Consider the following 16,013-nt stretch of genomic DNA (forward strand, 5'->3'; position numbering starts at 1 on the left):
TAAAATCATGTGTATTTTTTAAATGTACATGAGTGAGACCAAAGTATTCATGCTATATTTATTTTTTAATGAGTCATATACCTTGGATATCCTTCCGTATCAGGATATACCACCCCGAGGTACTTATCCAAGAGAAATAAATCCTGTGTCCACACCAGACTTGTAAACTGACATTCACAGCGCCATTTGTAACAGCTCCAAACCGGAAACACCACCCAGTGACTAGCAACAGGTGAATGGCTAAACAATGTGTATAGCATTTGTACAGTGGAACACAAATCAACAATAAAAAAAAGAATGAACTATGGATACAAATAACAACATAGATGAATCTCGAAATATTTATGCAGAGTTACAGAAGCCAGACAACAAAGTGTATCTACTGTTTAATTCAATTTATATAAAACTATAAAAATGCAAACTAATCTATAGGAAGAAAAAGCAAATCGCTGGTTGCCTGGGGACTGGGAATGGGGAGGAAGAATAAGGGAGGGAGAAGTTACAGAGACACAAGAAACTTTGGAGGTGACAGGTATCTTCACTATTTTCATGTGGTCACGGTTTCATGAGTTTAGACTGTATCAAAACTGATCAGGCTACAAATGAACTTATCTACAAAACAGAAATGGAGTTACAGATGTAAAAAATAAATTCATAGTTACTGGGGAGTAAGCAGGGGAGGGATAAATTGGAAGATTGGGATTAACACATACACAGTACTATATATAAAACGGATAGCTAATATGGACCTACTGTGTAGCACAGGGAACTCTACTCAATACTCTGTAATGGCCTATATGGGAAAAGAATCTAAAAAAGAGTGGATATATGTATATGTATAACTGATTCACTTTGCTGTACACCTGAAACTAATACAACATTGTAAATTATACCCCAATAAAAAATTTTTAAAAAACTGATCAAATTGTTTAAATATATGCAGTTTATTATATGTCAACTATATATCCATAAAGCAAAACAAAACAAAACGAAACAGAAAACGTTTTTAGGAGTTGGTAGTGTGGTTACTCACACGTTCCACAAACCGACATTTGTCAAGCTTTTAAAGAGTAATGATTTTTATATCTGTTGATGACATTAGCCATTTTCAGTAAAGTGTGGCAAATATTTCCTTAATTTTGTTCCTTTTTTTTAAAAAAACTGTATGTGATTTTTAGCCAGATAGAAACCTTACATTTTTATCAAATTAAATGCATGTCTTCTATGTTTTTGGCTTGTGCTGTTGTGCTCTGCTCAGAAAGAATCCCTACTTCAAAATTATATATTTACAATTTTCACACACGTTTTTTTTTGTTTTTTTGTGGTTTTTTTGCGGTACGAAGGCCTCTCACTGCTGTGGCATCTCCCATTGCGGAGCACAGGCTACGGACGCGCAGGCTCAGCGGCCATGGCTCACGGGCCCAGCCGCTCCGTGGCATGTGGGATCCTCCCGGACCGGGGCACGAACCCATGTTCCCTGCATCAGCAGGCGGACTCTCAACCACTGCGCCACCAGGGAAGCTCTCACACACGTTTTATTCTAGCATTTTTATTGCTTTATATTCTACATAAAATTCTGTCTTGAATTTAGTTTGGAATAAGGCAGAAATTGAAACTTATTTTTTTCCCCTAATTACTTAGCTGGTTGAATTAACATCATTTATTGAATAATCACTCTTGTCCCACTCTTGAGATTTTTATCATCTCAAAGTACTTAATATTTGGTGGGGGGGCAGTGGTGGGAGAAGCGGAGGAGCTTCACCTGGGGCCTCAGGCTCTCATGCTGGTGGCCCTGGTGGTGGCTCTTTTTGCTGTCCTTGGGTTAAAACTCCTGCACCAAAATTCATTACACTTTACTGACAGTAAATACTCTTGGATTCTAGCTGCTCTCCAGTTCAGAGTAGATCCATGAAGCTCTTGCTTCTGACCCAGGAAAAATGTAGACATTTATTTCCCCCTCTTCATCTCTGCTCCATCTGCTGATAGCCTCTCCCTGGCACCCATGCCTCACCCCTACCGATGGAGGAACAAAAAGATAAGTGAAACACGTGGGTTAGGAAAACCTGCAGTAGGGAAGGAGGGGCTTCAAATACAGCTTTCTGTGTCTTTCTTCTCTTTGTTTACTTCATTTAATTTGCGGGGAGATTCTGGGACCTATCTTCACAAGTTTTTCATCTTACTCTAAAGTCTCCTTCAAATATCCCTAGATAGAGACAAAATATTTCATTGTAAATTGTTTGGATAAATTTATCAGAATAAGAAAAAACCATCTCTTTATGGCCCCCATGTCCCCCTCCTGGAAGCTCTGGTCATCCGGGCTGACATCTCATGACTCTTACTTGTCTGAAGATACACAATTAAATTTTTCTTAGGAAACTAATTACTGGATCATTTATAAAACTAAAGTTTTACCAAATGTAATAACATCCTCTTCTCTTGTGCTGTGGGCTGTTTCTCAGCTCCTAGCTCTGTCAGTTATGGTGATCCGTAAGTATTTTTACTCAATAAATAAAGACATTTATGACACTTTAAAATAGCCCTTCAGGGACGCTTCAGAAACCATTTTTCCGACGGATTTTATCGCATTATACTCATCTTTTGTATTTTCCTCCCTAGACAGCCATCTCCTAAAAACAAAATCAGACTGGCCTGTAATGATAATCTGGCTCATTTCAAAGGCTGGATTAGAGTGCTAATACTAGTAAATATAATAATTATAACTAACATTTATTGAGCCCTAACTAATAATAACCCTTGCTTAAACACAGGTAAGCACTACATAGAAGTAGAGATATTTATTTCAAAATTAGACTCCACTTTAGCATGAAAATGGCCTTCCTTTGCTCCCCCGCCCACCCCTGCTTTTTTTCTGTCCGCTCCCAGCTGAATGTGGGATCTTAGTTCCCTGACTAGGGATAAAATCTGCGCCCCGTGCACTGGAAGCACAGGGTCTTAACCACTGGACTGCCAGGGAAGCCCTGCCCTCCTCTTTTTAATGGGACACACATTCCACCCCCCAAATTATAATACTGGCCTCAGCGCCCAAACAGCGGTCAAATATTGCTTACTCACTTTCTTGCCCACAGTCCTGAGGAGATGCACAAAATTGCACCTTCCTGTTGTGTCTCTCTGCTTCTCTTACCTCTACTACGCTTTGGGTTGGTCACACAGACGTACCAAAACGTGGTTGGTGACCACAGCGATTTGATTTTTCACTAACATTGTTCAGTAGCTTTGCTTTTTTTTGGGTGGTTGGGTAGGGCTGTCACTTTATATGCATATTTTGGATGTGTAGAGGTAGGCAGAGCTTTTCCTTTTCTTTTTTCACCCTTTATCCAGAAAATGTAAATTCTCAGGGAATGTATTCGTCATTCTGGTTTTCATTTGAATGCCCACCCCGGTCATGAGAGAGGAGTTGAAGTCTTTGTTTTGTCTCAAACGCAGAAATCTCAATTTACAGGAAATTGAATAGCAAGCAGAGTTGTGATTAGTTCGAGCCTTGCAATGGTCAGCCTTGATCTGGGGAGACTTCGTACCTCTGTGAGAGCAGAAGCAGGAGGGCAACTCTGCTCCCTGCTGCAAGCCAGCTCCTGCACCTTGCGGGCTCACTATGAAAAGACGTGGCCTTTGGGATTGACACATATACACTAATATGTATAAAATGGATAACTAATAAGAACCTGCTGTATAAAAAATTTTTTTAAAAAAGACGTGGCTTTTCAGCATTTGCCTATCACTCCTAATTCTCATTTCTAGAGCAAAACATCATTTTGTGTCAACCTGAGGTTTCATATCTAATCGTGAGCATTCTGATTTTCTTTGACCACTCTGGAATGTTTGTATTTGTTTTTAAGCAGTGTCAAAAAATATTTGTAAAGAGTAGTTTAAAGGGTGTAGTGCAGTGGGGAAATTATAGATTTTAAATAAATATCAAGTGTCATTTTTGCTTCAACCATTTGGTCTTTTGATGTTATAGTTTTACACCAGATCAATGGTGAATTTGATCTTTATCATTCACTACAACACTGCAGGAAGTTTGTATCCAAGTGCTTCTTAAGCTTTTTTATTCAAGTCCCAGCTCTCTGACCCTAAGAGGCTGGGGATAGGGTCACTGTCTGCAAGAGGCACAGCTGTCTCCACTGCCATCTCCAGTCCCCTTAGCTTCCTTTAGCAAGTTGGAATTTTCTCCATGCTCACATCCCCACACCGCGAGAAGAGATCTGCTCTAGGTAGGTGGAATCACACGAGGTCAGTCAATGGCCGGCTGGAAACAACATCAGAATTCTGGACCGGGCTGTACCCGATTTGGAACTCCCCTACCCCCAATCCACTAGCACACCATACCAGGCACTCCCTTTGGAAGACGGTTCATTTTCAACATCCTTTAATTTGGTGCTTTGGGACACCACAGTAATTGCCCCCAAACTTTAAAAAAAAATCCATTTCAAGGTCTGCTTTTCTCCCTAAAGTCTTTATACTCAACTCTGCAATCTTACTGCATTTATTCTTTAGTGTTAAATAAGAAAAAATAATGTTTCAATATGTGTATTCTTAGATGTTATAGGCTATACATCCATTTTGGTGACTACGTAAAGGTAGGCATTGATTCCAAGTAAAAGCAGTGAGAAATACAGCAGGTAGGGAACATAGACCTTAAGACTTAAAAAAAAAAAAAAAAAAAACAATGGCCCTCTGTAATGCTTTTCCTCCTTCCGTGTAGTTTTCTCTGATCTCTAGAGCATGCCAAAAGTTCAAGCACTAATAAACTATAAAAAGAGAAGCTGAGAAAAATTCCCCGTTTAGAAGAGAGGTATTAAATGAAAGGTCTTTCACACAATAATTTTTAAGAAAACACAGTGAGGAAGGAAGATAATAAGAGGTTTTTTTTTTTTCTTTTTTTTTTGCGGTACGCGGACCTCTCACTGCTGTGGCTTCTCCCGACGCAGAGCACAGGCTCCGGACGCGCAGGCTCAGCGGCCATGGCTCACGGGCCCAGCCGCTCCGCGGCATGTGGGATCTTCCCGGACCGGGGCACGAACCCGTGTCCCCTGTATCGGCAGACGGACTCTCAACCACTGCGCCACCAGGGAAGCCCAGTAAAAACTTTTAATAGCTATGAGGCCATTATTCAACATATGTGAAGTGTGATGTTTTTCAGGAAGTGGTTATTTAACAGAGACCTAAATTGATTGAATTTTCAGGTGCTTTTGGAGCAATTCCCCAGAGACAATATCAAAGTAGCAAAGTGCAATGGTCAGTCACTTGACCGGGGGCCAGGGAACTAGACTTCTCCTGGCCAGGTCACCAGCTTGCTCAGCCACTTTGCCTAAGTCGCCTGGACTCTCGATTTCTGGCCCTCCATTTTCTTACTTACGAAAAGGGGTCACAACTCTAAAATTATGAGACTATACAATTTTGAATTTTATAAACACTCTGATTTGCTGTATTGAACAGTTAACTAAGGGAAAGGTGATTAAAAAAATATAAAGATGTACATGGTAAAAAAACAAAAACTTCAAACAGCACAGAAAGATATAAAATGAAATCTCCCTCTCCACCAACTTCTAGTCCCCTACCCTATATTGACCAAATATCCTTAGTATAATTACCTACCCTCCAAGAAATTTTTATGCAAGGATCAATGTATATGTATATAGACTTTAAAATGTGTACACAAATGGCATACTGACTACTGTTTATATTTTGCCCTTTTTTTCCGCTTAATAACATATCTTGGAGATCTTTCACATGAAACATACAAACTTACCTCATTTTTTTTAACAGCTGCACCGTTATTTCATTGTTCATCATAATTTATTTAATCAGTTTCCTACTAATAGGTTTCTGGGTTATTGCCAGAATATGTCATTGCAATTAATGCTGTAATGAACATCTGTCTATGCATATAAAGAAGCAGACTTTTGCAAATATAATATATACCTTAGGTAAATTTCCAGTAGTAGAATTACCAGATCAAATGATAAGTGCGTTTTAAATTTTGGTAGACTCTGAAATTACTCTTCCTAAAGGTTTACCAATTTATCTTTCAACCAAGGCTGTGTTCAAGTGCCTATTTCTTCCTACCCTTACCAACACTGGGCATTACCAATCTTTTACATTTTTTGTCAGTTGTACATAAAAATATGGTGAGAGGTAGATTTGAAGGTCGGAATTAAATGATGTAAGATTATCGATCTTTATGTATTTCCTTGTATTGAGCTCAACAGAGAGGTTCCTTTCATCTTTGTTTGATGTTTTGCATTTATCAGCCTGTTGATTTAATTCTATGATAACTTTGGAAGTTTAACAATTAACCAGATTTACTTATGCTGCTAAGGACCATCAAGACCCACCTTCCATTTGCATTGGGTTTCAGGCCCTCATTTAATTTCAGAAAATTTGCCCTAATGCGGTCATCTTCTGCGATTTAACTGATACAGTTGAAGACACAATGGATACTTCACTCGCTACATTGTGTCCTGAGACTTGAACAGTGAGTGACAGGGCAGCTCCCAGAAAACCCAGGTTAAAAGGAAAAACAGATCATGCACTGATCTGTTTAACAGATTTCTCAGGTTCAAATCTCATTGTAGATTTTCTCTCTGATCTAGTAGAGTTCATCCTAACAGCTACTTGCTCCTCCTTCAAGAAGGGCAGAGTGCCATACTTTATCTTGCTATTGCTTCGGGCAAAAATATGTGTTGACTATCACCTATGTTATTTTGCATCTAGCTTCCCAGACTTCCGTGAACACAGTTGGTAGGAATACGTCTGTTTACAGGAAGGAAAAATGACACTCAGCCACGACCAGGGATGAATTCAAAGGCATTACATTGGGGTACAACTGAAATACAGTTTCAGACTTGACAACCTTCAGTGCTTTGAAAGTTATCACACACAACTAACTTGCACTACTCCCGTAAGATAATTCTAATAATCTCTAGAAGTTTTTACAACTTTCCTTTGAGCTACAAAAATAAGCATCTATCTGCCATGAACAAAACTCCAGAGTTCACCGATAAATGCTGTGTGTCGTTTAAGCCCTCTGAAAAGTATCTGAGAGTATATATGCCACAGGCATGGTTTTTAAAACAACCACAGTGAAACCTGGGAAAGAAGAGATAAAGGAAAAGAGAAGAGACAGAGAAGGAAGGAAGGAAAGGGAAATGGTGAGGGTGCAACTGAAGAGTGCAAGGTCAGCCAGGGGTCAAGGGTGAGAGGGTAGGATTATTTTCAAATTTGTGTTGGTCCAGCCTAACTTTTTTCTCCAGTTATACAAGGTCACAGGTGTCGGTTTAGAAGGTTCTGTTAGGACATGATGGAAGAAATTTTCACATATTGAGGTATGGGGAAGTCATTCTGGCTTATACCAGACTTGGCTTGAACTTTCCGTTCACTAGAACAGCCTGTGTTATGGGCTGTCAAGCACACATTGTACTTCTGCTTTAACCATTAAAGAAAAGAATGCTTTTAAAAATCAAAATGGAGTAACTATGGTTCAGGCATCCAAAATGGAGCTAAGTAGCCATCGTGGGTGTAGTTTCAGACACATTCCTGCATCACTGGGAACTTGAATTTTCTGAACTGTATCAAACTCAAGGACACCACCAGCTGTTTTCAAAACAATATCTGCTAGCAGCTGCCAGCTGCAAACTTATGGTCTCAAGGTCTCCCCTTGTAACTATGCAACCATTTTGGATCCCAACTAATCCTTGCTTAACGAGTGCCCTTAACTTCTTGCCAGCTCCAATCCTAATGCTTGACAAACAGCTTATGTAACTTCGTGGGTTTTGCCTACATATCCTCTCTCATTTTGCGGTCTGGAGGAACACGATTCAAGTGCTTCTTAATCTGTGTTTCCCACACTATAGTCCTCAGTCTGGCGCGAATAAAGCTCTTTTCTATCCCTATTGTTTACTGATTATTTGCATCAACAGACGCCTACCAGTATTATTAGAGCTGTAAAATGGAATTCATATTACTATCAATATATTTAGAGAACACTTGGAATACATGCTAACATATGGGAGAGAAATAATCACTTTGGGGAATATGGAGCAGAGGTACTTTTACCTATTCTCTCAATAAGTAGAATCCAAAACCCTGGACATTATATATGAAACATATAAGAAAATTCAGAAGTGGAGAGGAGAAGGTGGACCACTTAGGGACCTCGAGACACAAGGAACAACAGGTGGTGAGTTCCCTGGTTTGCTTTTTCCGTCACATAGCCAAGACTTGGAGCTGAAGAAGCTACCAAGGCAGAAGTACCAACAGACACAGACAAAAACAGCAACAACAACAAAAGCCTGTTCTTTCCAGTCAAAGGACCAGGTAAGGAGTCGCCTCAGAAGACAGAACACTTTTAGAAAACAACCATGCTGGTTCAGTCAAACACTCTAGAACACATACTGTGTTCATGGATTGGAACACTCACCATAGTACAAGCCCTAGTTCTTCTCGAATTGATATACAGGTGTAACACAATCCTTATCAAAATCTCAGTATGATTTTTGTACATATAGACAAGATTGGCCTAAAATCTATATGGAAAGGCGAAGGAACTAGAATTGCTGAAACGATTTTGAAAAATAAGAATAAAGCAGAGGGACTCAGGTTACCCAATTTCTATCAACAGTTGAATTGCTAAAGAAACAAAATGTGGCATATTCATACCATGGAATACTATACAGCAATGAATGAATAACTACAGATACAGGCATGAGATGAATGAATCTATTAGAATTATCTAATTTAGGGTGAACAAGCCAGACACAAAAGACTATACATGGTGTGATTCCATATATATAAAATTTTAAAGCAGGCAAATGTAAACTATATTATTTAGGGGTAAATACTTAGATGGTATTTATCCCTGAATAATATAGTATAATAATGTATAATAGAGTATAAAACAAAGCAAGGAAATGGTTTCCATAAAAGTCAAGAAAGTAGTTACTTCTGGTGGGAGGACAAGAGATATGAGGGGGTTTCTGGGGGTGTTTGCAGTATTTTATGTATTTTATTTCTTGTAATTATAGAAAGTGTGCTTTACACTAATGTTTTAAGCTGTACATTTATACTTTATGCACTTTTCTGTATACATATTGCACTTTTTCAGTGTAAAGTTGCTTTGTTTTTTTAAAATTTATTTACTTTGGGCCGCGTTAGATCTTCGCTGCTGCGTGCGGGCTTTCTCTAGTTGCCGTGAGCGGAGGCTACTATTTGTCGTGGTGCGCGGGCTTCTCCTTGAGGCGGCTTCTCTTTGTTGCGCAGCATGGGCTCTAGGTGCGCAGGCTTCGGTAGTTGTGGCACGTGGGCTCAGTAGTTGTGGCTCGCAGGCTCTAGAGCGCAGGCTCAGTAGTTGTGGCGCACGGGCTTAGTTGCTCCACGGCATGTGGGATCTTCCTGGACCAGGGATCAAACCCGTATCCCCTGCATTGGCAGATGGATTCTTAACCACTGTGCCACCAGGGAAGTCCAATGTAAAGTTTCTTTTTAAAAAAGATTGCTCGTAGGCTTCCCTGGTGGCGCAGTGGTTGGGAGTGTGCCTGCCGATGCAGGGGACACGGGTTCGTGCCCCGGTCCGGGAAGATCCCACATGCCGCGGAGCGGCTGGGCCTGTGAGCCATGGCCGCTGGACCTGCGCGTCCGGAGCCTGTGCTCCGCAACGGGAGAGGCCACAACAGTGAGAGGCCCGTGTACTGCAAAAAAAAAAAAAAAAAAAAAAAGCAGCAGCAGGACTAGGACATTAATAATTGGGATGGAGAACGGCAATTAGAGAAGACTGAAAGTAAATGGAGGCAGAGGAAAAGTCAAGATGTGGTAACCAGTCTCTAAAGACGGCGCCTAACGAATCACACCCCCGGTAGTGTAGTCCCACATGAATTCTGGGATGGTCCATTAAAACTGATGGAATGAGACGGGAATGACACTACCTGACTTCCAAGGCTAGGTCAGAGGAAGGTTTGCCTGGGTCTCTTGGAATGAGAACCCAGCTCTCATACTGGAGAAGTCCAAGCCACCCAGCTGCACTCACGGCTAATAGCCACACCACCTGCAGCCACACGCAGGAGGTATCTTGGGTGTCTAGTCCCATAGAGCCACCAGATGACTGCAGTCCCAGTCAATATCTGACTTCACCTAACACAACCCACAAGTAGTACCCGCCTGAGCCCAGTTAACCCACAGAACTGCAGAAGATAGTAACAAATTGTTATGCCACTAAGTTTTGGGGAGGTTTGTTACACAGCAATAGATAACCAGAACACAAAGATAACCCAACAGTTTGGAGCTTGGGGGACTGGATGAATAATGATACCCTGACTGAGACAGACAGTGTGGAGAAAAAGTAGGTTTGTGTCGGAGAAATAAGTTTAGTTCTGGACTTTGAGATGCCTGTGGAACATCTAGATGTAGGCATCCAGTAGGCATTTATTTATAGTGACAAGCCTGAAGCCCAGGGAAGAGATCCGGTCTGAGGATAGAGATTTGGAAGACATTTCAGCATATCGCCGTAAGAGTATAGGACCTGCCCAAGAAGTAGGACCTACTCCTTCAAAGACTAGTCCTAACATCACCTCCTCTAGAAGAACCCAGGGACACTGGTTTCTAAATGCCAACTCTTTCCCAGTAATTTAGTAGTTCTTTGAACATATCTTTTCTATAGTCCTTACCATACTTCCCTATCATTATTTATTTACATGTCTGTCTTCCCTGATAAATTGTGATGTGATCCAAGACAGGAATATAACTTGATCATCTGTCTCATAGTCCTGGAAAGCAAGAAAACCTTCAATGGATAAATGGAAGAATACATAAATGAACAAAAGAATAAATGAAAGACCACCCTCATCTTATACAGATAAAAGTCAAATAAACACATTAAAGGGACTTCTCTGGTGGTCCAGTGGTTAAGACTCTGCACTTCAACTGCAGGGGACACAGGTTCAATCCCTGGTTAGGGAACTAAGATCCTGCATGCCATGCAGTGTGGCCAAAAAAACAAAACAAAACAAAAAAATTAGGAAACATAAACATAAAAATGAATAGGTATTCAAATGTAAAATAGATAGCTAGTGGGAAGCAGCCGCATAGCACAGGGAGATCAGCTCCATTCTTTGTGACCACCTAGAGGGGTGCGATAGGGAGGGTGGGAGAGAGATGCAAGATGGAGGAGATATGGGGATATATGTATATGTATAGCTGATTCACTTTGTTATAAAGCAGAAACTAACACACCATTGTAAAGCAATTATACTCCAATAAAGATGTTTTTAAAAAAATGAATAGGTATTAGTTGCTAATATCTTACTGAATAAGCTGATTTCCTACTAAGATGAAATTAGAAAATAGTGCAGTATATGAAGACAGAACTGAAAAGAACGTGTGTTTAGTATACATTTCACTCCTCTTTTGGACTTACTGCTTCCAGGGACTATTTCTAATTACTGTGCACAAATTTATCTATCTGCTACTTAATCAGGAGAGATTTTCCCACTAGGTTTACAGATTAAATTTTGAAGATACTCTTCTTTTTGTATGAATTGAGTAGTAGTAAATACAAAACAAAATAGAGAATGCCTTAAGAGTTTGTGAATTACAGAGCTCTGTGGGTTTTTCTCTTTACCCAATAAAAGACTTAAAATAAATAGCTTTGGGTACTTCTTTTATAGAACAGTATTGACTATTCCAGGAAGTTATTAGGACCACCTACTTTAAAACCTTTGATCTTTATACCACAGAGTGTAATGTATTTTATTTAACTCAATAAAGTATAATTGATTTATTTAGATTTTAAGTAGAGTCTGTATAATAATTCAAATCATATGCCCATAGGCTACCCTATAATTTTTGTTTCCTATCCTTCTCATGAGCAAAGAAAACAGCTGTGTTTATCCATTCGTGGCTGACAAAATCCATTTGTTGGTATTGTACTATCGAAGTTACAAACGCCAAGTCTGGCAGCATTTTAATTTCGAATTATCACATGTACTTGAATGAATCTTTAGAGAGAGAACTGCCAATTTTGAAGGGCTACTGAAAGTACTAAAATATTAATTAGACAGGAGGTCTGCCAAGCACTTGGAAAGCCCAACTCCTTTCACACATTACACACTAGACCTAGGAGATTTGGGGAATTTTTTTGTTTTTTTGTTTTTCTGTGGCTTTGATCTCGGGTGGCCTCAGCCTGCAGCGGCTTGAAGCAGGGTTTTGGTTCCCCGCCAGTGATTGAGGTCGGGTTGCGGCGGTGAGAGCGCTGAATCCTAGCCACTACACCAGTGGTCAGTGACAAGGTCCTGACCCCACGGCTTTGCAGAAAAAAGAATTCCCACAAAGACGGGAAGTCATGAAACAAGTAAAGTGTTTATTAGGAGGAAAAAGAGTACGCGTGGGTAGACACATGGGCGGACTCAGAGAGAGAGCTGTGCCCCCGTGGTAGTTTAAATCACTTATATGGGGCATTTCTTCCGTGTTTCCTTTGGCCAATCATCATTTTGATTTGCTTGGTTCTGAGTCCGTATTTGGTAGATCTCAAGAACCTCCCATGTGTGCACGCGCATCTCTTAGCCAAGATGGATTCCAGCAAAGAGGCCTATGGGTAGACTGACATCACTCTGCTTTTGGCCTCCAAGGAGCTTTATAGTCGGGAAGGTCTCCTTGACTTTGAGAATGAGAAATATGTGGTGTCTTATCTTTTATCTGGGCGGGGCCCGGCCTCCTCTATTATCCTGCTATTATGGAGTTTCTGTCCACAGGGGACGAACTCCATCTCCTCAACTTGGGGCCCGTCTATCTCCTGCCTCAGCTTAAACGACACGAATTTATTTTCTCACAAGTCTGGAGGCTGGAAGTCCAAAATCAAGGTGCCAGAAGTGCTGATTTCTCCTGAGGAAGATTTGGGGAATGTTAACAATAGGAGAATATTACTTACTCAGAGACCTTTGAAATCTGAACTGCTGAAATCAGGAGTAGCTAGAGCTTCATCCAGGGTTAGGGGTTGTTGAGAAAGTAGAATAAACAAAATTCTGTATACTGTTCAGTGATCACTATCACAGAAAAGCTGGCCAGACTTTTTTTTTTTTTTTTTTTTTTTTTGCGGTACGCGGGCCTCTCACTGACGCGGCCTCTCCCGTTGCGGAGCACAGGCTCCGGACGCGCAGGCTCAGCGGCCATGGCTCACGGGCTCAGCCGCTCCGCGGCATGTGGGATCTTCCCGGACCGGGGCACGAACCCGTGTCCCCTGCATCGGCAGGCGGACTCCCAACCACTGCGCCACCAGGGAAGCCTGTGGCCAGACTTTTGATTGGGAATTTGGAAGAATGGAAAAACTACTAAAGATTCTAAAGAGAGCCCTAAAAATGATCTAATTTATAAAGACTCGGCTTCAGGATTATTTACTCCTTCGATAGATGAAGTGTCTCCTGGAGTTGCTGACCTTCCCATCTCCAGGAAAGCAGCGTCCGCTTGACCAGTGGTGCTTCCTTTTTTTAAATCAGGAAGGAAGCTCCCTGCACATGCTTTACCATTGTCCGTGATGGGACTTCTGCCAGTCTTACCACCCCAAACCTGTCTCCCCTTACATCCTCCCCAGCCTCACATCATGCCCACTCCTATTTAAAATCCTGGCTTACACCGTTGTTTCTTAAGCCTGGCTACAAGTGAGAATCACGTGAAAAAACAAAGTAAACCTAATGACTGGGTCCACCCTCATGGAGTCTATTTTAACTCCAAGCACCGGCTAGTGTTAGCACTTCCCCAGGTGACTCTCATGTGCAGCCAGCGTTGAAAGACTTCAATCCCACCTCCTCTGCCCCAACCCCGCCTCCTCTGCCCCAACCCGTCCGCTGCCACTCCCCGACTTCACATCCACCTCTGAAGCTCCTGCACCACATTCCACAGCGGTCCCGGCATCACCTCACCTCTGAGTCACTTCCCGACTTCCCCAGGAAGAAAAATCCTTTGTCCTCGGTGCCCCGTTATGCACTCAGCCGAATTCCATCAATGCACCTGGAGTTAGTTAACGAACTTTTCCCTGGACGCGTCTCTGCTTCTGCTGGACGGTGAGTTTGTAAATGTAGGGTTCAGTCAATAAGCGTTGCCAGGAGTAATGAAGGACAAATACAAACTACTTAGAGAACTCCATCTTCTCTCGTTTAAACCTGCAGAATCCCTTGGGGGAATAGTTCCAAGATTGCTGGTATTCCAAAGACTCATATATTCTCCAGATTCCCCACAGCAGATCTGTCTGTGGAGATAAGTGAGAGGGGGTGGGGAAGGGAATGGCCAAGGCTTTAAAAAGGCACCTTTAGGCCCAACTGCTGGAACATACCGTCTTAGGGTCTTTGCAGTCCATTTTGGTATTCTGGAAATAACAGTAATAGAATGGCTATGTACCAGCCACTGTTCTAAGATCTTGTTTTTTCCCCAGCTTTACTGAGGTATAATTGACAGATAAAAATTGTATATATTTACAGTGTACAATGTGGTGCTCTGATATATGTATACATGGTGAAATGATCCAGCTAATACATCATCTCCTATAGTTACCTTGTGTGTATGTGTGTGTGATGAGATCTATTCTGTTAGTAAATTTCAAGTATTCAGTACAGTATTATTAACTGTGGTCATGATGCTGTATGTTAGATCTCCAGAATGTGTTTATACTGCTTGACTGAAACTTTGTACCCTTTGACCAACATCTCCCCATTTCGCCCTCTCCCCAGCCCCTGACAACCACCATTCTACTCTCTGCTTCTTTGAGCTTTATTTTTTAAGATTCTGCATATGAGTGAGATCATGCAGTATTTGTCTTTCTGTGTCTGATTTATTTCACTTAGTATAATGGCCCCCAGGTTTATCCATGTTGTCTCAAATGACAGGATTTTTTTCTTCTTTTTTTTAAGACTGAATAATGTTCCATTGTGTATATAAGCCACATCTTCTTTATCCATTCATCTGTTGATGGACATTTAGGTTTTTTCCACATCTTAGCTATTGTGATTAGTGCTGCAGTGAACATGGGAATGCTAATTCTGACTTCGGTTTCTTTTGGATATATACCAGGAAGTGGAATTGCTGGATCCTATAGTAGTCCTAGTTTGTATTTTTCTGAGGAACTTTCGTACTGTTTTCCACAGCTTTTGGACCATTTTGTAGTCTCACCACCTGTGTGCAAGTGTTCCAATTTCTCCATATCCTCGTCAACACTGTCTGTTGTTTTTCTTTTTGATAAATAGCCCCTCTAACAGGTGTGAGGTGATGGGGCACTGTGGTTCTGATTTGCATTTCCCTGATGATTAGCTAGATACCAATAATATCCTCATCTTATAGTTAAAGAAATCGACAATAAAATCTAACCTGTTTTACTTCCTATTTGCAACAACCCTGTAGAAGAGTGAAGCTCAGGGGTCAAGCAAGGTCAAGCAAGGTCCCAAGGCTAGTAAGTGGAATCCAATCAGCTCTGATTCTTACTTGTTGAGATGTTGGAAGCACTGCCCTACAGATTTTAATAACCCCTATGTCCATGAGATGCTTTCGGCTGCAAATAATAGAAAACTACCATCCAGATCCATTTAAACAATGAAGAAATGTGGTTTTTTTTTTCATAAAAAGAAATCTGCGATAGGTTTACACTGGGCCTGATCTGCAGGTGGTGCTTCTGCTTCCTTCTCTTTCTCTGCTCTTCCCTCCACATTGGGTGGGCTTAATCCGGGGGTTGGGTCCTCTCACCAGATGGCCACAGAAATCCCCGGCATCACATGTAGTGACGACAACAGGCTTTTTGCTCATTGATCATTTCCAAGGGGGTGGCATAGCCATGGTCAAATGGAGAAATAGAATGGGTGTTGGAGAGCCAACTGCTGTCTCCATCACTCTTTTTGTTTGCAGTGCATGTTTGAATTTTCAGAATTCTTTCATGGTGGTTATAGCTTTTGATTTTCACAACCACCTATGTGAAATGTGAGTTTTGGGTTGTCCTCAGTGGTAGCTTTGTATGCAGGAAAAGATGA

Source organism: Stenella coeruleoalba (genome assembly GCF_951394435.1).
Source record: "Stenella coeruleoalba genome assembly, chromosome: 14".
NCBI classification, from domain to species: Eukaryota; Metazoa; Chordata; class Mammalia; order Artiodactyla; family Delphinidae; genus Stenella; species Stenella coeruleoalba.